This window comes from Camellia sinensis, chromosome 1, assembly GCF_055761805.1.
Source record: "Camellia sinensis isolate YWXY chromosome 1, ASM5576180v1, whole genome shotgun sequence".
In the NCBI taxonomy this organism is placed as follows: domain Eukaryota; kingdom Viridiplantae; phylum Streptophyta; class Magnoliopsida; order Ericales; family Theaceae; genus Camellia; species Camellia sinensis.
The window spans coordinates 75,429,092-75,453,139 of NC_138961.1; the positions used below are offsets into that span (position 1 = coordinate 75,429,092).

The window sequence follows — 24,048 nt, forward strand, 5'->3', positions numbered from 1 at the left end:
TGAAAACCATTGAGTTATAGCCTCAATTTGGTTGTTGAGAATTAATGAAATTGACTCATGAATTAAGAAAGATAAGTGAACGGCATATGAATTGAGAAAGTATGGGTTAAGACTTGACTTTGATATATTATAAGTATACAAATTCGTGAAAGTTTTACCACAAGCATTGTATATGCACTTTGTACTTATATCTTTGTTAAACCTCATATATTGTGTTAGATGATTCCTACTGGGCTATGGCTTACCCTATTTGGGAAAAACATTTTTCAGGTAATGATGGAATGCCTCCTCCAAGGAAATAGTGTGTGAGAGATTTTCGGGAACAAGAGCTTCTTATTTTGATTGTATATTTTTGTAAAGCCAAGGGCTTAAGATGTAATGAGTGAAGCTCACTTTTGTTGTAACCAAGTCAAGGCTTGGAAAGATGTAAGCCAATAGGGCATTTAATTATATTAAACTCATTTGTGTTATGAACTTCATGTAATGAAAGGACTATTAACTGATTCATGTTGTTATTAATATATGTTTGGGCTGTAGTCATTGTATTATTTTGGGGGCTTTACACTTTGACCCAGCTCCTCAATCGGATGGATACTCGGATTGATGTGTTTGATGATCGACTCGGTCATATTGAGCATACTATTGATCAGTCATCCTTGCAGCTCGCTCAGATCTTATCCCTTCTCCAAATACAGCAGCCTCCACCTCCACCATATCAATGATTGATTGTGCTCTCTTCTATCTATGGACATACTTTGGTTTTATGTATCTTTGTTTTCTTAGTCTATGGACTTGTTTTGTCTCTTTTTCTTTATCTCTACCATGCTTTGTCTCTTTTCTTAATCTCTTGGACAGCATTTTGACAGTTTTGTGTGGCTTTCTCTCTCTCAGCCAAAAAAGGGAGTGAATTGGGGTTTTGGGTTTTTTTTTTTTGCTATTATGTCTATCATTTCAAATTATGAATTGGAATATTGGATTTTATCTATCATTTCTCGATATTTGGTTTATGTTTATCATTTCTTTCTGGCCATTTGTTATTTTTTCTATTTTTTGTGTGGTGTTTTAAAATCTCTGCAAGTGGCTTGCTTTGCACTGTGTTTAAAGTGATCAGGAGTTTGTGTCTAGTGTGTGTGTCAATTAGGAATATTTGTTAGAATGTTTTATCTTGGAATTGACAAAGGAGGAGATTGTTAGGTCTCTTTGTGTTGTCAATTCCACGAACAACACATGGTTTCAGATGTAATGTATGCTTCACTTTTTTTACCTGACTGCTCGAGCGAAGAAGTTGATCTCTCAATAGTTTTAGGCACCTGCAAAAATACTAGAAGTTCTGATTTTACACTCCAGCGAAGCTTTTACCGCTCGAGTGAAGGCACTTATGGATTTCATGCATTTGAGTCACACCGCTCGAGTGACCGTTCCATGGCTCGAGCAGTCTTAGCGACCCTGTTCCCTATAATGCTATGCAGAAGTCAAATTTTAGGGTTACAGCTTCCAGATCTTATTCTTGAGGGTTAGGGTTTTTCTCTGGTGGTTCTTTACTTATTTCCTTTGATGTCTTGGTGAGTTTATCTCATGATCTCAATTGTTTACATCAAAGGGTTGTTTGATCATTCATATCAAAGAGTTCTTGTTCAGTGGATTCCAAAGATTCAAGTATGAAGGCTTTGAAGGAGTTTAAAGCAGATTGTTGTCGTGGATTCGACATGGGTGTTGTGGATTCAACATCAGACTAATCAATTCCAAGACGAAGGCGTTGGTGAAATAGGCACAAGTTGTTGAAGACAATTTTACAGAGTGTTAGGTAAATTGTTTGGTAATCTTGTATATTTTCATTATTCAAAGTGGATTGATTATTAGTATTTTGCCTGTGATTTTTTTATCACAATTGGAGATGCTCCAACTGTGGTCTTTTCCACGTAAAAATCATTTGTGTCGATTTATCGATTGTGGAACAACAATCTAAATCACTTTCATACATGCTAGATGATTTAGATTGTTAGTTTTGATTGTTTTGGGATTGTTGCAATTAAATCTGTTTTGAATCACGAATCACATAAGTTTTTCAATAACAATCTATGATGGCATGATAAGATGACAACCAGTCCATACCAAGGATGACGTCAAAACCGGACATATCTAATAACACAAGATTGAAAGGAAGTCAGCGATCAGCGACTTCAATCACACGTCCACGATAGCCTCGATTCAAGACAATATGACCCCCAATTGGTGACTCTATTATGAGTGAAGACTCTAGCTGTTCGATCTTTAAATCCAACATGGATACAAATGCAGATACTATGAATGACTGAGATTTTTTGGTATCTATCAATATGTTGGCCCAAATATTATAGATAAGATATGTACCTCTCATCACCGATGGTCCAGAAGATTTCTCAGAAGCAGTGACAGTATAAACTCGCCCTCATGGCGTCTGCTCGCTCCAATCACCCCTCAGAATGTAAGCTGATTGCACTAACTGTGCAAATATGGCCTCTTGAACCACCCTAGATGCCTGCCAAGGCTGAACCGACTGATAATTCTATCTCTGACCTAGGCTTGCCTGATAACCTCCAGACTGTCAGGGCCCTGAAGCATTCCTCATCTCGGTTAACTGTGGGCAAGACCTCATCGTTTGTCCCGTCTACCGACAATAATAAAATGCAGACGACTTGTCCCTTCCTTGGGATTGGCTCTAAGAATGAGTCAATTGCTGATGGTTGAAATTTTGCTTACACTCTGATCCTTGGGACCCTGTTGGCCACACCTGAAACATGTAATACAGCTAGGACCCGTATTCCTCGAACTCTTCATACAAACAAACCCCGAAGACTTGGTCTGTTGGGGCAAGGACTAGAGGGAAGAAGAAGAAGAAGAATCCCTGGACTTCTTAGAGGATCCCGTATCACCTCGAGATTCCACATAACCCGACCATCTATGTTTCAGCCTAGATTCCTCAACTTCTGACATGATCTCTACATGAGTCGCGACCTCAACTAGCCTATCATACTCTCTGAACATATTGCCCATCACCTTTATCAAGATCTTGGATTTCAATCTCTTCTCAAAGTCGAAGCATTGGCGTTCCTCGGTCGCTACAAGCTCGAGTGCAAAGCGTGCCAAACTAGTGAAAATGGCCTCAAATTCTACCACCAAGGTATCTAGTTGTCTAAGCTCTTCAAAAATTATTTCGTAAACCTCTCCCTAGCCATGGAAGGCATGAACTTCTCTTAGAGGCATAGGTGAATTCCTCCTAAGTGTGCTCAACCCTAAGCTTAACAAATTTCCACCATTGACCAGCCGCCTCTTTTAGTTGATAAGCCACCAACGCTACTCGGAACCCTCCCTTACGGATGTCCAAGATCTCAAAGGACTTAATGATTTGCTCTAACCATTCATTAGCTTTCATGGGATCGAGCCCGCCACAAAACTCGACAGGGTTGGAGCGAAAGAATTCTTTCTTCAAGAAGGAGGTTCAAGTTTCTCCCTTTATTGTCCTTGTCGCTTGCTCTGCTCGGAGTATGTCCATGGACACTCAAAGAGCCCCAGCCATTTCTCAAGCTAGTGCCATATCACATCTTGGGCCGGAGGAGCGGCCATACTATTTTGTCCTATCCCTTTTTTTGGGGAGGAAGATCTTGTTAGGTCAGAATAACCCGACCACCCCAGCAAGGTCTACCATGGCATCTGCCACGTCTAGACATTCTATATAAGAGTAAGAGAGAATGAAATTAACTCACAATTCATGCACCCACACACCAATCTATGCGTCACACTCGAATAATCATGACTCAATCCATATATTCATTAAACATAAAACAATCCACATAAGCACATTAACACGTAGAGCACGTACGGGGTCATCTTCCTAAGATACCGACTCGTTCCACGACACTTAAGTACTTCCAAGTAGAAAAAGCATTGATCAAGTGTCTTTCTAAAGGGACATCGATAAGTGTGATGGACGCAAATCGTATCTTAGAAACATATAAACATATAAGGACTATTGTCCCAACCTAACTTGATAACCCATTGTGGCATAAGCCACATCCCACGAGCTCCAGTTATTCAAACCTTGTTAGCTCTAATACCAAATTGTAACACCCTAGGAAAATGCCTTCATAAATCATGTTCACTTAGGTTTTACCCAATATAGAAATGGGAGAGAGAGAGAGAGAGAAGTAAATCCATAATAATAAAAATAAATTCCAAGACTACCTCTTCCTCATTGAACTATTCCAATGATTACATCATTGTTTGTTTACATCTATCAACAAAATAAAAATAGTCCAAAAGACAGGAAGTAACGTAAAAGAAAAGAGCCAAAAGGCAAACATCTTCTCAAGGAATTTCCTTGAATACACAAATGAAATTCTAAATTTCCATACAAAAATAGCCCGATGCTTAAACATATAACATCAAAAGAGAGCCTTCGTGGCCCCACCCAAAATCTTTTCCCAAGCCAATCATTGAGGTAGCGCATCAACATTGTTTCTTGAAAGGTGGTTAGTGTTGGGGTGAGCTCTTGCCTAGTAAGAAATACATTTAACAAGTTATATAAATAATCGAGATGCATATAATCATGCCATGCACTTGTTAGGATAAAATTCATATTTCCTCTTTTAAAACCAAAAATGTTCAATACATGATTTCCATTCAAAGTCTCATCTAGAACCATGGCCAAGCAATAGTCGAAAAACCATATATACATATATAGAAAATATTCCCACATTTGCCAACTCTAAAAATGACGGGCAGATGGGCACCCAAAACCTTTTCCTCTCCACTTTTGTCGACTCTTGAAACGAAGAGCTTGTGGACACCCAAAATGAAGTTTTCCATATTCGTCGACTCTATAAACAGTAGGCTCATGGACACCTAAAAACATTTCCTACATTCGTCCGACAATATGCACAAGGCGGGGCAATTGGGCCCCGCATGGGTACCAAATACAACACACAAACTCAGTTCCCGAAAACCGACTCAACTATCCAAACTCATACGTTATTTACTCCCTTTGACATTTTCCAAACATCCACAAGATGGTTAAATCACATAAGAAATTAGGATGCACATGTTGCATGAGTTTTCAAATAAATTTTCCCTAAGGTTTGTTTAATCCACAACAACATTAATAATAATATTTATCACATAATTAATTCTTCAATTTCACAATTTCATCATCTCCTAATCTCAAGGATTTATTTCCACAAGTTATGAAAAGCCCATATCTCAATGTCAAAGTAAACTCAATGCATTCAATTTCACCATTCAAGAATCAATTGAACAAAATCTCCTTTATCAATTCAATTTGAAAACTAAGGTTTCATAAAATTTGGGGCTTTCCTCTCATTTGCATATAAAAAGTCAATATTCATCATCAACATCAAAATCCATAAGAACGTTTACAATCTTTTTCAAAATCATTAGGCACAAGCCCCCCATTAGTTTAACAAACCCACTTTATTTAACAAATTATCTCATACAATATTATAACTAAGAAATTACAGCATACGTATCTCAATCAAGAATATAACAAGTTTAAAGTACCCTGTACCTTGAAAATGATGGCTAAGAGTTGAAGACCCAACAAGAAATTTGACAAAATACGATATAATCAGTGAGAATCTTAAATTAAATTTGCTCGTCACTTTTCTTGAAGGATTTAAGGTGAATCTTTTAATAAAACTTGAGGAAATCAAGTGTTTTTAGGGTTAGGGTTTGGAAATGGGTGGTAGAGAGAGAAAGCAGAGTTGGAAAAAGTGAGAGAGAAAAGTGTTTAATCGACTTATAAGTGTGTTGTGCCGACCATACCGCCCGAGCGAACTTTCCATCGCTTGAATGGTAAATGCAAGTGTAGACACCCCATTTTTTTGACCAACCTCAAGACTTGGACGTCATCGTTTGAACACTCGGTGATCATCCTTGTTCGTGTTCGTCTTGAGTTCCCGGAGGTCTCGGCTACGCGCCCTGCCTCAGGATCTCTCGACTCGACTGTTTTGTGTCTGGTTTTGCACCAAACACCTGTTGTTTTGTTTCTGAGGGTGGGAAGTAGCTTGTAGGCCATCTCCACACCTCACCGGCCGTGGCTTGAGGCCACCGGCCTTGTTTCCTTGCCACCGGCCATTGGTGATGGCCGGTCGGCACTATTTATGGTCAGTCGGCATTGTGTTTGGTCGGCCGGCTACTGTTTCTGATCAATCGGCCACTTTTCCTAGTCGAGACCTTTTCTTGAGGGAGCTTGACCCTCTTGAACCTTTTTTTAGCTTCTTGAGGAAGCTTGAACCTTTTTAGCTTCTCCAAGAAGCTTGACCCTTTTGAACCTTTTTTAGCTTTTTGAGGAAGCTTGACCCTTTTTAGCTTCTCCAAGAAGCTTGACCTTTTTTAGCTTCTCCAAGAAGCTTGAACCCTTTGCTCCAAGCTTCTCCAAGAAGCTTGAACCCTTCTAAGCTTCCAAGAGAAGCTTGCACCTCTTGAACCCTTGCCCAGCTTCTCCAAGAAGCTTGACCCATTTGCCTAGTTTCTCCAAGAAGCTTGGCCCTTTTGTCTAGCTTCTCCAAGAAGCTTGGCCTTCTTGGCCCTTTTGCTCCAAGCTTCTAAGAGAAGCTTTGCCCCCTTGGTTTCTCTATAAAAAGAGAGCATCTCCTCTCCTTTAGGAGGTTAGAAAAATCTGATATAGATCATATATATATCACTCCCTCTCTATATCTCCCTCTCTCTCTACATTTGTGTTGGTTAGAGGGCTCAAAAGGGTCTAGTTCTTGGTCATTTGAACTACACCTCCTATCACAACACTTCCATCATCACTTGGAGGTTCTTGGGTCTTGTTTTCAGAGGTTGAGGGTTGCATTTTTGGGTCTAGAGGCTGCTGTCCCCTTTTGGTCTTCAAAGGTAACTTCTTGTCTTCTTTATTCCCCGTTTTTTCACTCCATTTTAGCCTATCTTTCTTGCGGATTTGGGCTTTGTGTATAACATAAAAACTTCTGTTTTTTTGTGTTTAAGATACTTCATTAAGACCACTTTTGTGTTTGGGGTCGTTTACCCCCTCTTAGACCTTGTTTGGCCCCATTTTGTGCTATTTTTGGTGAGTTTCGGGACCACCTTGTTTGGGCCTCCTCACCACTGAAATCTTGAGGGATTTTAGTGGTGAGGATGGTGGTTTAAGGTCCTAGGAAGGAGAGGGTCATCCCCTCTCCTTGTTGTCTTCAAAAAGTGCCAGTTTAGCCTCATGTGTGAGCACCTTTTTTAAGTTCATGTTGGCCATGTCTTAAGTGTTATTTGTGCCTATTTTTCCATGATATAGCACTGTTTTTACTTGGTTTAGACACACCATGCATGCTTAGCATACTTGTCTTGTAATGCCATGAAATTGCCTTAACATGCTTTGTGCTTTGAGACTTGTTTCTAGCATGATTTTGGTTTAGCTTTGTGAAGCTTTTATGCATATTTTGGCATGATTTAGGTCTGATTTTGGTTGTTTGGGTCATCCATGACTTGCTTTGTATAGCTACCATGCAATCTAGCTTGTATGCTTTGAGTGTTGGCTCCTCTACCATGCTCTATTTGCATCATTTCAGTGGTTTGGAACCATTAGCTATGATATTTCAGTCCTTTCTCTATGCTTGTATGCTTGCATTTGATGCCTCTTTAATGCTTTAATAGGTTGGTGTTTCATGCCCCATGTTTCGACCTTTGTGTATGCTTCCTTGTGTAGGCCATTTAGATGCCATCTAAGTGTGTTTTGGGGCCTTGTCTCAACCTACATTGGGACTGTTTTGAGTCCCCTCGGCCCTTTGGGGCTTGCTTCATATAGCCATGGTTTAAGCCCCTTGGCTTGCCTTGAGTTTTGAACATAATTGCATGCCTTGCTTGCATTGATAGGTTGACTTGGCATCATCCCTCATGTATTTTTCAAAGTTTAATGTGCTTGCCATTTGTCCATAATAGTCTCTTTTAAATGTGTTTAAAAGTTGCTACTTTGTGCTTAAGTGTTGGACCATGTGTGCATGCATGTTTGTATGAACATTCGCCCTCATTTCCATAGCATTTGACCACTGTTTCGGGCTTATTTGAGAGCTGCCCAAATTAGTCTGAGTCCACCTTTTGCATGTTGCTCAAATGGTGTCACATTGCTTCATGCCTTACATGTTTGTTTGCTTAGGTTGTGTGCCTAATGTACATTACTTGCTAGCATGCTCATATTGCATATTTAGCTCACATGTTTAGGTTGCATTTGGCATGCATGCCTTGCCTCTTGAATCACCATGATTGAGGTTGGGTTCCTTATGTGTTTGTATGCATTACATTTGACATTAAAATGCACACTTTGACTCTTTGGGCCATCACGCATTGAAATGCGCGATTGGTGGTCCGAGAATCGAGCACCATACCCTTTTGAGTCACAAACATGATAAGGGATGTGGTGGTGCATACATTTACTTGAAATGCATTGCCATGCCATGTTTTGCCCTCTGCTGCTGTCAGCTGCAGGTTTCAGCAGGAAGAATTGGCTGGCCGGCAGTGTTTAGTGCCGACCGGCAAAACATGTTTGGCCGAGAGCATAAGTTTGCGTCCGGTGACCATTCTCCATGGCCGGTGGTATTCCCACTTGGCCGGTGGTGCTTCACAGCACTCAGAGAAGCAACCTTGGGAGTTGTACAATTTTCAGAGAAGCAGAACAGTCAAAGCAGAGGCAACTTGTGCATAGCAATGGATTTCCGGGCGAAGCCAATTCAACCTTACATGCATCCCTCTTCCCGAGGCCATTTTACTGCTTTAAATAGCTTAATTAATTTGTTAATTAGTTAAGGGTTTGTAATATTTAATTAGCTTGTAGGTTAATTAATTTGTATTATTCTTTTGGTCCCTCCGAGCGAGGGTGAATTTGTAATAAGTGTGGGTGCGTGTGTGCATGTCTTCCAACCCCAACTTCTTTCTCCATTTTACTTACCTGCTTTCGATGGTTAGTATTAGGACATGTTTACTTTAGCATACCTTATGCTATGCATGCGTGCATCATTCATCAGTATTGCATGCACCAGGCTCGGCGCATCATACTAACTGCATAAGTATTTCAAATCTAACTTGAATACATGCTACTTGTGCATTTTCACATATCATCTATAGACTAGCCGAGCCTACTCCAGTGACATTCTGTATGCGTTGCATTAGCCACTTAACATGGACTTGGATCATGCATTGATTGCTAACATGTTTTTGTTTTGGCTCGGAGTACTAGGTAAGCATTTATGCTTTAGCATACCGCATGCGTGTGAGTGTTGCCATAATAGCATGATTACCATGAGGCTAGATGCTTATGTGATATAAACTGCTTGAATGCCTGTGGGTGAAGGTTAGATTGTTTGAGTTGGAACAACTCGTTGAAATCCGTGCTTTAGCCTACTTACGAGTAGCGAATTTCAAACTGTTTTTCAAACAAACGGATATGCAATGCTTCGTTCCAATTCAGGCGATTTGGTCTATACTTGTTTGCTATGCGCATAACATAGTAATTCTAAGCTAATAACTGGAATAAGAACACGTAACGTTTACAAAAACGGATATCACGGTTAGTAGAGGCCGATCTTCGGATCGGGCGAGAGGGGGTGCTCATAGCTGACCTTCCCCAATCGTACTCAAGCTCTCGAGCCAAGGCAACTTTGGTGATGACGGACACGTGGCCTTCGGCACCGAGTCAGGGTTTCCTAAATTCCCCATAAAAAATATTTAGGTGGCGAATCTGTATCTGGCAAAGCAGTCCATGTTTGGCACTTCTTTTCAAAAAATCTGTTTCTTAAAACGATTTGCCAAATTTGGACTCTTTGGTTCAGATTAAGAGCAAACAAAAATCGAGTCCGAACTGTAGCACGGGGCCCCACGCGGGCGCGTCTACAGCAAGGCTCCAGAAGTTTTGCAAAGGTACAGTGAAAAAACTGGAAGCATAAATTCTATGCTCGAGTGAGCACTTCATTGCTCAAGCAATCTCGCCTGCAATAGGCAAGATAATGGGAGCTTCGCATCTACGCTCAAGCGACTCAATGATCACTCAAGTGGTCATCCAGAACGGATTGTTACATGGCGAAACTATGGGCCCTGTGCATTGGGCTCCAATTAGCATGGAATGAAGAATAGCTAGTCGTTATTACTGAAACCGACTCATCAGAAGTCATCCATGATGTTAATGGATCGAGCAGAGCGAACCCAAATTTTAATGTGTCAAGAACTTTGGGAATCTCCTCTCGCGTGATTGGAAATGTCACCTTCAATGGATTGGGCAAGAAGTCAATGCTTGTGTTGATTCCATAGCCAATGGAAGCCAGGTATTTGCAACTTCTCAGCAAATTCTTCGAACTCCTCCAACCTTTATCCTTCCTCTGATCGTGCTAGATCGGTTGTTATTAGCACCCCTAATCCAGTTACTTTGTAGTTTTTTTTTTTTTTTTTTTTTTTTTGGACTTTTGCCCCCATATGTAACCAAAAAAAAGAAGAAAGAAACTAGATAATCTTCCTTACATTAGTCACATTATTGACATTTAAAATTGGGAAAATTACAAATTGGTTTAAGAAAATAATCACTCATTCATTAAGATAATGAGAAAATTTATGACTTTAATTATTAAAACTAATAAACTATTTCACTAATTTGTAATTATTTTGAGAAGATTCCATTGAATTGCAATGTTTTGTAAAAAAATTTAAAATTTTAATTGTTAATATTTAAGCTTTGTTTGGCATAAATTGTTTCAGTTCTGCTCGAATAAGGCTCGCCACAAATGGCTTAAATGAGTTGGGATCTGTTATTGTAGGGTTTGACCCAATTGCCCCAAGTCAGCATGAAACCCACATGTTTACAAAAGAAAGAAACATAAGAGAGATGAGAGAGAGGGGGGAGAAAGAGAGAGAAAGGACCACGAAGTTGAATGTGAGAACAGAGTTGTGTTGCCTCTGAAGTCGAGCGACCAACCATGGTATTTACCATCGACCAGCAACCGTGAACCACTCTCTATTTCCTCTCGATCAGTGACCTTCTTGTTGTTGTTAGGACCTTGTTGTTTTCATTCCTCGTTGTTTCTTCTTCATTCTCTTTCTTCTCTAATTAGGTAAACTCAAAGAAAACGCAAATTAAATTTCTGATTCCTCTTTCTCTTTCAATTAGCTCTCAATTAGTTCTAATTTCTTTGAATAGATTTATGGGTTTGTGTGATTTTGCTTGTATATGTGTTGGGTATGATGGGTTTGTGATGAGTACCACTTTAATTGATTGTTGCTATTTCATATTGATGCCATAATCATATTATTTTTTTATTTCTTCTGTTCTTAAGCTGGATTTTTTTTTTTTATATTTTTTCTGTGATTGAAAGGAATGCATCTTCAAAACCCCTTTAACTCCTATAATCTCTCTCCATTGAACATATTTAATCCTGAATTTATTAAAATCTGGTACCCCATTTGCTTTTATATGGAAAATCTATTTACATCAAAAAGAAAAATGTGAAGCTTGGCAAGAATTTAGTATGCTGTTAGTGTGTTTTTTATTTAAATTTTATGGGTATATATTTCTTAAGTATACAAAACCTGAAATCCTGAATTGAAAATGCATTGTAATGGGGTGAGACTTAGTTTTTTGTGAAATGAGAATGAACCTGTGTTTTGTATATTTATGTTGTTATGTGAATTGAAAATGAATATGTTTTTTGTGTTGTTTATTATGTTATGTGAATTGAATATTAACTCTCTCTCTTTTTTTTCTTTTTTGTGATGTTTTGGTTGAAATGTGGAATGAAAAATAACATAATCATTTAAACACAAAATGTTTTCTAATGTAATGAAAACAAACAGGTAATTTGTAATGTAAAGTTATGTGACATGAAAATGAACATGTATTGACAACTAAACACTAACTAAATTGAACAAATTCATCATAGATAAACCATTGGCAATGACAAAAAAAAAATAGTAAGAATATAAACTGACATTCAATTGATCATATAAAATAGCAGCAGCAACGGTCCGCAAAATAAAATCCCACAAAAGCAATTGTCTTTCTCTGTTACCCTTGATAGACAAACAAAACAAAAGAAAAATTCTTGGGCTGCTACCCTTGGTTGATTGGAATGTAGGTGCGTGAGCACTAGCCTACTACCCCTGGTTGACTGACTGGAATTTGGGTGAATTGGCACTGCCTTGCTTGATGGAGTAGGCCTTTGCCTTGGCATTGGCATGCTAGATATGCTTGACTGAGTGCACTTGGCCTTCTAACCTGCATGTTCAAACCAAGAGTATTCATTATTCCATTGTAAACCTCTATTGTGAAGTACTAGAACTGAATTTAGATTTCAAAACTCCTTAGCATTTCAGATCCTTTAACAAGCTAGAACTGAATTTACTTACCAAACCTTTGAATTACTAAATAGCATGCACAAAATTATACAGAACTCATGGAATTACAGTGTCAAACACAAATTTATACAGAACTTTGAACCCAACAGCTTATCTATTGGTCAAGAACTTAAGGTAAGAAAGGTAAGCATTCTTTATCATCAATGTTTACTTTGAACATTTCAGTTTTATTTCAACCCTCAAAAGAAAATATATAGAAAGATTTAAGACCCAGAAAAGGAAAACTATGATAATACCTTTTAATTGAAATATGCTCAATATCAGTGAAAAATTCAGAAACTTGTTCTAATGGAGTCTAAAGCACATTTGAATATAATAATATGCTATAAAATTCAAACTAGGAAATAATTATTTGATTATCTTAATTTGAGACACTGTTGAAATAGCTATTGTTGAAATTTTAACTAAACAACGAGGAGAAAAAAAAAAAAAAAAAAAAAAAAAAAAAAAAAAAAAAACATGTTTCCTGGTTAAAACTATGGTCTCTAACCCAACACTATGATACCAGTTCAACCTAATGATAGCATACAATTCAACAAAGACACTAAAAAGTAGTTAAAAAGTAATGACAAACCTATAACAGCTTTTATGACCTTAAGTTAACCACATTTCAACATTTCTAGATTTCAACCATTTAGGGATGTTCATGCACATTGGCCATCAAATTGAGCCAGAGAATAATGGGTAAAGAACAGATTTCATCAACAGATATCCACATTTTAAATGCACAGATTTTAGAGCATCATATTGTCCATGCTTTTGTAATTGAACCTTGTGAAGTAAATCGATGTAATTAAAAAGCAAAGATAACCCCACAACAGATTCATTCACATTGGCCATCAAATTAAGTCAGAGAATAATGGGTAAAGAACAGCTTTCATTAACAGATATCCACATTTCGCATGTACAGATTTCATAAATTAGAATATTAGTTTACAATCAAAATCAAAATAACAATCAAAAATTGAAGGGAAAACCCATAATGCCCAAACCCAAACAATCATAACCCTAACAATCATAAATTCATAAGCCCCAAAAACATGTTCTAAAAATTCAAGATAAAACCAAAACCCCAACACAAATTGCAAGAAAAATCCAAACACAAACAATCTGCTGCAAGGAATTTGTTCAGAAATTGAAGCCAGCATATAAACCCTAATTTTTTTGCGATTCCGTCTTTACCTTTTGTTCTAGTAGGTAAACGACTTTCCGGCATCGTTATATTATGAGACATATCGCGCATCCGGTATGTGAAGCGTTTTTGGTCGTCATTCGCCTTCTGCAAGTCGACACCGGTAGCTGAAGACCTTCTCAACACTGTCACAGAGATGAATGTTTCACAGAGAGATGAAGGATGAGTGGATACAAGAGCGATGGCGGATGAGAGGATTTCGAAGAGATGATGGGGTCGAATGCTTTTGGAGTCTGAGGAGAGGGTATGTCGAGAGAGATGCTTTTGAAGTTTCAGGAGCACCAAGGATCCTCTAGAGTGAAATTTCTCTAAAGTTTCCTAGAGTACTATATTGTGTGGTTGAGATTTACTGGCAAGTCACATCAGAAAAATTGATGTGACTTGCCAGTAAATCTCAACCACACAATGTAGCACTCTAGGAAACTTTAGGAAAAAATCACTCTAGAGGATCCTTGCTCTTTGAGGAGAGACAATAGTCATTGCTTCGAGCCATTCGAGCTCATTTATTTCAAGCTACAGATCTTTTTTGAAACAAGAATGACAGACTATTAATTTTGGAGCTTTAAAAAGACCACTAATGATATGACACTCAATAAAAAAAGAAAAAATATACAACATCAAGACCAAAATATCAAATCATTCATGGTGGGACCTACTGCCACATCATTAGTGGGAGCACTAATTAGTGCTCCCACTCATTTTCCTTTTTGAAATTGTTTTTGGCTAAATTAGTCAACGAAAATGCCTCGTAGCTCGACTTTTAGAGGTTCGAAACGGCTCGAAATGGAGAAAGAGGGAGAGAAGAGAGGAAACAGAGGAGAAAGAGGGAGAGAAGAGAGGAGGTAGGGAAGAACAGAGGAGAAGCAGAGCCTCGCCACCGCCACCGCCACCGCCGATCGTCGCAGCAGACCGTCGCCTCGTCCAGCCCCGGTCGTCTGTCCAGCCCCGCCGACGTTGCAGCACCACTGTTGTCTGCCAGCCCCGGTCGTCTGGCCAGCCTCCCCTCCTCCTCCTCCAATCGATTTTTATGGCCCTCTCCTCCTCCTCCTCCTCCCTTCTTCTTCTTCTTCTTCGTTCTGCAACAAAACCAGGGAAAAAAAAAAAAAAAAAAAAACTCAACACCAAAACGACGTCGTTTTGGTGTCGAGCCAGATTTCGAGCCGTGTTATTCGAGTTACCAATCGGAACCGGTTAGTCAATAAAGATAAAACAAGTTAAAAAAGTTAATAAGATAAAATATCACATTCAAATTAAAATCGTTTCATTTTTTTTCTTACAACCATTAAATCAATTACTAAAAAAAAAAATTCAAAAAATTATCACAAATATAATTTTTTTAGTCAAGTTATAATAATCAAAAAAAAAAAATTAAAAAATATATTAAATTAGCTCATCACAAATGAGGGCTTATAAAATTAACCACTGAATTGTAATTATTATTTACAAATATCATTGAAATGATATTGTTTTCTTTAAAATTTGAACACATGTACAATGGTTCGGGGTGATCGCGAATTAGGTTAGGGAATGTGGTATTTCATTCGCCATTTGTCCAAAATTGGTCAGATTGAAAAAAATCAATCTATATCCATCCATCGGTTTACCGGATGCAGATTGAGCTGGCTGTGCGAGTTAGCGGATGGATGCAATCAGTTCAGCAATTTAGACTTTACAAATTTTGGATTTTTTTTTTGAATTATAATTCATAACTTTTATAATTTCTAATAACTAATAATATGAAGAAAAAAAAGTGTATTATTTGTATATAATATGTCATAATACCATGCATATATATTTTTAAAGTGTTGTTTTCTATTTTCACAAAAATATATATTTTATTATTTCTACTCTATGTTATTACTTGTTAGCGGTTTCTTTTTTTTTTCTTCTTTTTTTTTTAAATTTCATTTGCTAGTAGATTGAGTTTATACAGGTGTGAGGTGATTAATCTGCTATTCAAACTATATTTGTGAATTTTAAAATATTTTCCCCGTATTAAAATATTTTACTCACTTTTGTCCGTCAAAAGATGCACATTTACACAAAATCAATTAGGTTAAATGGTTGGTTCAAGTTAGGCGAATTAAACGGAGAAAAATGTTTAAGAGTATTAAAAATAGAGCTCTAATGAGAGCTCTACTTATGTGGCAGTGGGCTCCACTCATAAATGATTTGATATATATATATATATATATATTTTGTGCTTCATATCACATCTATCACTACAACAAATAAGAGTTTTAGATATCAAATATTTTGATCTCTAAAAGTGAAAATTTTATTGTAAAAGATATTTAGGAACCAATTTTTATTGTCATGAGGATAGTCGTTAAAACATCATATCGAAAAGTCCAAAACAAGGCTTTTAGCGACAAAATTTTGAAAATGTCACTAATAAATAGACTTTTAGAGACAAAATAATTTGGTCTGAAAAATGTTTATTTTTTGAGACAAAAAATTTGTTCCTAAAAGGATAATAATTCATCACTAATGTCTAATTTTTGTTGCTAAAAATATAATAACGGCACGTTTCGTAACAAAAATAGTTAATCCTTCAAAAATAATTTTATCCTTAAATTTTAGTCTTTAAAACTTTAATTTTTTGTCGTCTATACATGATGTTGGTAAGATTTAAAGTTATCGATTATCCGTTTCAAAATAATAATCTTGTTTTAAGAGATTTAGGTAATGTTTTGTAGAGTTTTAGAATTATGATTTAAGAATAGAGTTGTATTTTAAATTTGTGAGTTTTGGAATTATAATTTGAAAAAAGAAAATTTGTTTCATTATGAATTTTAAATTGAGTTTTGAATTTTTGATGTGACATATGAAATGAGGAAAGCTGTTTCGTTATTAGTTTTAAAAAAAAATTCAAAACTTAGTTTCAAAAAAAAATTATAACTCATAACCACGCACACAAATTAAAACTCAATTGAAAATTTATAACCAAACTCTTTTTAAAATTTAATTCAAAAAATAATTTGTCATTTTTGTCTAAAAAAATAATTTGTATATTTGAAAAATATCAAAAACAAATATAATTTTTTTTCTCTCTAAATAACGGGTGACGATTGGCAATTGCAAGAAAATTAAAAAAAAATAAAATAATTATTGTTTTGGTCAATTGGCTGGACATCCGAGAGGATGTCCGAGCAGATGACTAGGTAGACTAAAAATTCAAAAATTGTCTTCTTCACCAAACATGTTTTCAAAATGTATTTTAAAATTGATTTGTAATTGTGATTTGAAAATTCAAACCAAACATAGCATTCAAATATAAATGTAAAATTAATTTTCGAAAACTCTACCAAACACAGTATAATTATTACATTTAAAAAATATTAATTTTTTTAAATTACTCTTTAATAGTACATTTTTTTGAGAATGTTAATTTTCATAATTATACTTTTTATGTTATTAATAAATTTTAAAACAAGACAAAATAGTAAATTCATATGATTTTATTTCTTAATTTTTGAAAAGAAACTAAAAAATAAAATTTAATATTTTAAAGCTATGTTTGGTTTTGGCTTTTAGGTTAAAAAAATACAAAAGACAAAATTGGCTGTAAAAATTAATAAGATAAAATGTCACATCCAAATCATAATCATTATACTTTTTCTCTCATAAAAGTCAAAAAAAAGGCAAAAACAAAAACCAAATATGGCTAAAAAAGTCAAGCTAAAATAGCCAAATAGCTAGGCTATTTTAGCTCTTCCCAAACAAAGACTAAATAAAATGAGTGGTAATTTTTAGGGATATTTATTAGAAAATATTTTTTCAAGTGTTTGTATCTCAATTAGTCCATAAGATATTTTTGTGTTCCAATAAATCTTATTATTTGAATATTTGATCTACCAAATCTCAATTATCATATTTACAGTATTTTATGGATATTTTTACCCTTACAAATATTTTTTGAACGATTAGTAATTTGGTGATGTGGACATTTATACTTTACAATGTGAATATTCACATTGATGTGTGAATATTCACATTGACAGTGTCAACATTCACATTGACGATGTAAATATTTACGTTATGAAACATTCATACTGTAAATGTGAATATTAGTAGGGGTATTTTAGTAACTACATTACTCATAAAACTTATTAGAATATAAGAAAATAATGTAAATTAAATAAAACACGATTAAGTCAAAAAGAAATTTACGAAAAAGTGTCCCTAATTTTTCTCAGAACAATACAGTATATTTTATCGGTAAGATATTTATTTTCACCTCTCAGAATAAATATCTTTATCAATAATATATGCATTCTAAGGAGTTTGAAGGGACAAATTTGTATGAATAAAATATTTTTGTTTTTATTACTAGGGCGGCATTAATTGGTGTCAGTATATTTTCATTTTATCGTTTCAAATTTATTGATATTTATTATTAAAAATTAAATATATTTCATAATACGTACTATTGTTATATAAAAAAAATATTCATTTTAATGAATTAAAAAAATATTTATGAAATGTTTATGGCCTTGTTTGGTAGAGCTGTGGGAAAGTGCTTATAGCTTATGCCTAAACAGCTTATAGCTTATAACTTTCAGCTTAAGCTGATTTCCAGCTTATTCGTAAAGCATCTCCTGCCCCACTCAAAGAATAAACTGTTTTCTGACTTCCACAAAGCTATAAGCTATAAGCTATAAGCTAAACCAAACACATCAAAATAGCTTAAATTAAGCTGAAAGCTGAAATAAGCTGAACTTAAGCTGTACCAAACAGGGCCATAGATGTATATGTATATTATTACGTGATTCGTGCGATATACGAAAATTTATTTTGAAATAAAAAATTAATTTTAAATCTTAGTACTTTATGTGTAGAAAATTTTAACAATTGAAAGTCAAATACAAACAAATTTTCTAATGACAGATAAAAAAAAAAAATTGTTACTATATGTGATTCTATGTAAAATAGGCTCATCAAAATAATTTTTTCAAAGTTTAAAAAAAAAAATGTTTATTCTCAAACTGAAATCAAATTCTCATTTGTGTTAATCAAATATTCATTCTAAGGAATTTGAAGGGACAAATTTGTATGAATAAAATATTTTTGTTTTTATTATTAGGGCGACATTAATTGGTATAAGCATATTTTCATTTTTTCATTTCAAATTTATTGATATTTATTATTAAAAATTAAATATATTTGATAATACGTACTATCGTTATATAAAAATATTAATTTTAATGAATTAAAAAAATATTTGTGAAAAGTTTATGTTCTCCAAGTATGTTTATGATGTATATGTATATTATTAGGTGGCTCCTGCGATACATGAGTATTTATTTTTAAATAAAAAAATAATTTTGACTCTTAATACTTTATGTGTAGAAAATTTTAACGATTGAAAATTAAATACAAACAAATTTACTAATGGCTGATAAAAAAAAATTTGTTACTGTGCATGATTCAATGTAAAATAGGCTCGTAAAGATAATTTCTTTTAAAGTTAAAAAAAAATGTGGATTCCCAAATTGAAATCAAATTTTCATTTGTGTTAATCAAATATTCATTCTAAGGAATTTTAAGGGACAAATTTGTATGAATAAAATATTGGAAAATTTATTGGAAAGTCCTATTTTAGGAACTTCTGTACCATTTGGTCTCACGTTTTAAATGGTTGATTGAGGAGTCCTTATTAAGTATAGTGTGTGACCAGTAAGTCATTTTTCAACCGTGAATGGGTATTGGTTAGACAGATATAACCTCTGTAACACCCCCAAAATGATACAATAAAGATAACTCATATGCGAAATAAATATGAGAAACAACATAATTTCATATATCAGAGTTTACTGTTTAACAACCAGTTAAATGCCATGTAAGCTTACATCTTTCCAAGTCATTGCTTGGTTATACAAATTGAGTCTCGCTCATTACAATTTAAGCCCTTGGCTTTACAAATAACAAACATACACACATAAGGCATAATTAGGAAGCACTTGCTTCTCGAAAATCCATCCACGGTATTGCCTTGGAAGAAACATTTCACCTATACCTGAAAATGATATTCCCGAATAAGGTGAGCCAACAGCCTAGCAGAGATAATCTAACACAATATATGAGGTTTAGTAAAGGTATAAATACTACGTGCATAAACATTACCGATTACCAAAACATCCACAAGGCCTGCATATTCATATGCCACTAAGACCTAACCTCATTCTATTTTCCTTCAATTTATTTCCAGTTCATATATGCTACTCAATTCATGAGTTATATTCATTATCTTTCAACAACCAAAATGAGACTACAACTCAATGGTTTTCCAACTATGCAAAACACACATAAACACTTCAAACTTGTCATTTTACGGATATTTTGTCCGAAGGAATCGGCACCTATTTATATAAACTTTCGGGTCTTTCACCCAGGACACTCTGACCAACTTGATTTAAATGGAGTCGATCCACTTTCTCCTTCCAAACAAATATACATATGCAATGGTGCCATTTGGTAACACTTACGTTTTCAGTTTTCTTTTTATATTTACAAAAATTTTAAAAACTCAAATAAAAACTTGTTTGGTAAAATTTTTGATTTATAAATCAGTGATTTCAGTTTATAAATTTGGCCAAAAGATGAAAACACAAAAAATGTGTTTCCATTTTGAGTTTTGAGTTTTTTTTTTTTTTTTTACCACCCAACACTAGCCACCACCCACCACCATTTTCCACTACCGTCTTTCGCCACCACCACCTACCCCCCACCACCACAACTCACTACCTACCTGCCATCACCACCCATCACCCGCCACCACCACCCACCAGCCACCACCCACCCCTCGCTACCACCACCACCACCACCACCACCACCCCCACCTGCCATTCACTCGCCACCACCCACCACCTGTCACTACCATCCACCGCCTGTCACCACCACCTGCCACCTACTTGCCACCACCACTCACCACCCACTTGCCACTACCATCTACCACCCGCTACCACCACCCGCCACCACCACCACTTCCCATCACCCACCACCACCACCACCACCACCACCACCACCATCACCCACCATTCACCCGCCACCCACCTGCTATCACCACCCACCACCCACCACCACCACCACCACCACCACCACCCACTCGCTATCACCTACCACCCGCCACCGTTACCCACCTACCCACCACCACCACCACCCGCCATCCGCCACCCACCTGCCATCACCACCCGCCACCACAACCCATTCGCCACCACCCGCCACCCACCCGTCACGACCCACCACCACCTGTCACCCACCACAACCACCAGCACCACCCACTCGGTACCACCCACCACCCGCCACCGTCACCCACCCACCCACCATCACCACCACCCGCCATTCGCCACCCACCCGCCACCACCACCACCCACTCGCTACCACCCACCACCCACCACTTACCCGCCACCACCCACCACCAACCGCCATCCGCCACCCACCTGCCACCACCACCCACCACCACCCGCCACCGTCACCCACCCACCCACCACCACCACCCACCCGTCACCACCCACCACCACCAGCTACCCACCACCACCAGCTACCCACCACCCGTTGTCACCACTTTCTACCACCGTCTTCCGCCGCCACTTGCCACCACTTGCCATTTCTCACTCCTTTTTATATTTTAAAATTTTTTTAAACATTTTTTCAATTACCAAGCACGTTTATAGTTTATGTTTTTCTAAAAATAAACAAAAAAATAAACAAAAACCAGTTTATAAAATTTTTGTAAATATAAACTGAAAACGTAAACGTTACCAAACACACCCAATGTATTTATAAACATAATCATATATGGAGTACATCCCCTTTCTTCTCCCAATAAACATACATATACAATGTATTTATAACATGGTCCTATTCAATGACACCAACAATGGATCAGCATTAAATCGCATAATCCTCGTGCAATTTCTACAACAATCATAGCTATCCTCCACCGATGCCCAATATATTTATTTCTAAATAAATATTCAATTTTCAAAACTTACATGGGTAAGATAATGCATATCCAATATCACCAATTATAACCATAATCTTCCAATTTTACATTTTCAATGTTAATCACAATTATTTATACCAAATAATAATTTAATCAAAATTAGGGAAAAATCCCCCTCTTTCCAAATATCAATCCACATGCCAAAATCAACTATTTTGGCACAACATGATCTTACATTTAAGCCTCATACTCATTTATCTCATGTTCATCAAAACCCCTCTTTTCATTTCACACCTAAATCCTAGATTTGTCCAAACCACAACCAAATCTCATCATCTATACACAATAGCAAATAACTAAGCTAAAAACCATATTAGAGTGCAGAAATTCCCTACCTCAAGTATAGAAGATGAACAAGCAAGATCAAAACTCCAAAGATGACGAAACCAACTCTTACTTGGATCAACACAAAGCTCTCGAAGCCTTCTACCTTATTCTCAAAGATACTAGGCTCAAGAACACAATGGATTTAGATGAAACCTTAGAGAGAAGGTGACGTCTAGAGAGAGAGACTGCAAATTTAGGGTTTGTGAGTGAAAAAGGAGCTCAAAAATGAAGCAAAACGGCGCTGCTATGAACTGATGTACACCAGGCTCGCTCGAGCGAAGGAGTTCTCGCTCGAGTGACCAGACACAAAAAGGTCGCCTCGCTCGAGCGCAAGAAGCGTCGCTCGAGCGTAGAATGCGAAGCTTCAGGTCTACCACCTAATGCAGATGTACGCTCAAGCGCAAGAGTCCTCGCTCGAGCGAAGAAACATTTTCACAGGGCTCGCTTGAGCGAAAGAAGCCTCCCTCGAGCGAAGAGGCCAAAATCTGGGCAACAATCATTTGTACCAAAAGACAACCAACCTATTCCAAACTCGTCCAACAAGTCCCAAAACTCAAATTCAAAGAATTAAAGGGAGAAAACCAGACATAGACAACAATATACAATCACGGAACCCGAGTCCGGAATACAATAAAGGTCGAGGTAAAACAGGGATCGCTATAACCTCTCCACCTTAGGAAATTTCGTCCCCGAAATTACAAATCAAGCTCTAAAACATAATTGAACTATTCACAACCATGTTATTCCCACAAGTTCAACACCATGACCCATTCTCCGGTCATCTATTCACATTGACTCCATTCACAAGTCCGAAGTTAAAATGAAATTTTCAATTTTCCCAAAACATTTACAATGTTTCACTAAAGTCCAAATTTTCAAAAATCGCACATAGCATATACAATGCTTCCAAAAAAAATGATACAACATCATCAATATTCCAAATTCTCAAAACATAAGCAATGTTTATATTGAATCCATGTTCTTCCCAAACAACTATAACATATACACTTTTTCACAAGTTAAAACATATACAATGCTTAGACTTTTCATTAATACAATAGATTCTCAATACATGCTCATGCATCAACAAACAAATCCGAATATTTCTCTCAGACTTCTAATTCACATTCCCAAGTCGCTTCCTCGACTCCGTGATGTTTCCACAATACTTTAGCCAAGGGAATTATCTTCCCTCGCAAAACTTGATCCCGTCTATCCAAGACTCTTACCGGTCTCTCCTCATACGAGGTATCCTCATCTACCTCTAAGTCGGGCCAATCCAACACGTGCGATGGATCCGGCTCATATTTCCAAAGCATACAAATATGAAACACGTCATGAACCCCGAAAATTTGTGGCGGTAACACTAAACAATAAGCTACGTCCTCAATCTATTCAAGAATCTCAAAAGGGCCAATAAATCGAGGGGAGAACTTCCTACTCTTCCCAAACCTCATCAAGCCCCGTCTAGGTGATATCTTCAAAAAGACATGATCTTCTACCTCAAAAGACAAAGGTCGCCTCCTGCGGTCGGCATAACTTTTCTTGTGACTCTGAGCCGTAACTAACCTCTTACGGATAAGTGCAACTTTCTCCGTAGTTTCCCGAACCAGCTCTAGACCTAACAAAGGTTCATCACCCACCTCGGCCCAACACACTGGAGATCTACACGGTCAACCATACAAGGCCTCAAATGGAGCCATGCCAATACTCGACTGAAAACTGTTATTGTAGGCAAACTCTACTAAGGGTAACTGTCTCTTCCACGATCCCTTAAAATCAAGGAGACAGCCTCTAAGCATATCTTCAAGGATCTGAATGGTACACTCGGACTGCCCGTCAATCTGAGGATGGTAAGCCGTGCTAAAAGTCAATCTAGTGCCCAAGGCACTCTGCAAACTTTGCCACAACCGAGCAGTGAAACGCTGATCTCTATCCGAAACAATCGTTACAGGGAACCCATGCAACCTCACTATGTCCCTAATGTACAAGTTAGCAAGATAATCTTCCAAGTCAGTTACGCACATGGGAATAAAATGCGCTGATTTAGTCAACTGATCAACGGCCAACCAAATGGCATCACTACCTCGTTGAGTCCTCGGAAGGCCCACAATGAAGT

The 24,048-nt window shown here is 36.8% G+C and overlaps 1 long non-coding RNA gene across 1 annotated transcript; it reads right to left on the reverse strand.

Moving 5' to 3' along the window:
• Positions 1–10,813: 10,813 nt before the first annotated feature.
• On the reverse strand, positions 10,814–14,790 carry LOC145795455 (uncharacterized). Its single transcript, XR_014336416.1, has 2 exons — positions 13,585–14,790; positions 10,814–12,262 (listed from the first exon to the last, which is right to left on the reverse strand). It is a non-coding gene; the product is annotated as an uncharacterized LOC145795455 (long non-coding RNA).
• Positions 14,791–24,048: the final 9,258 nt, after the last annotated feature.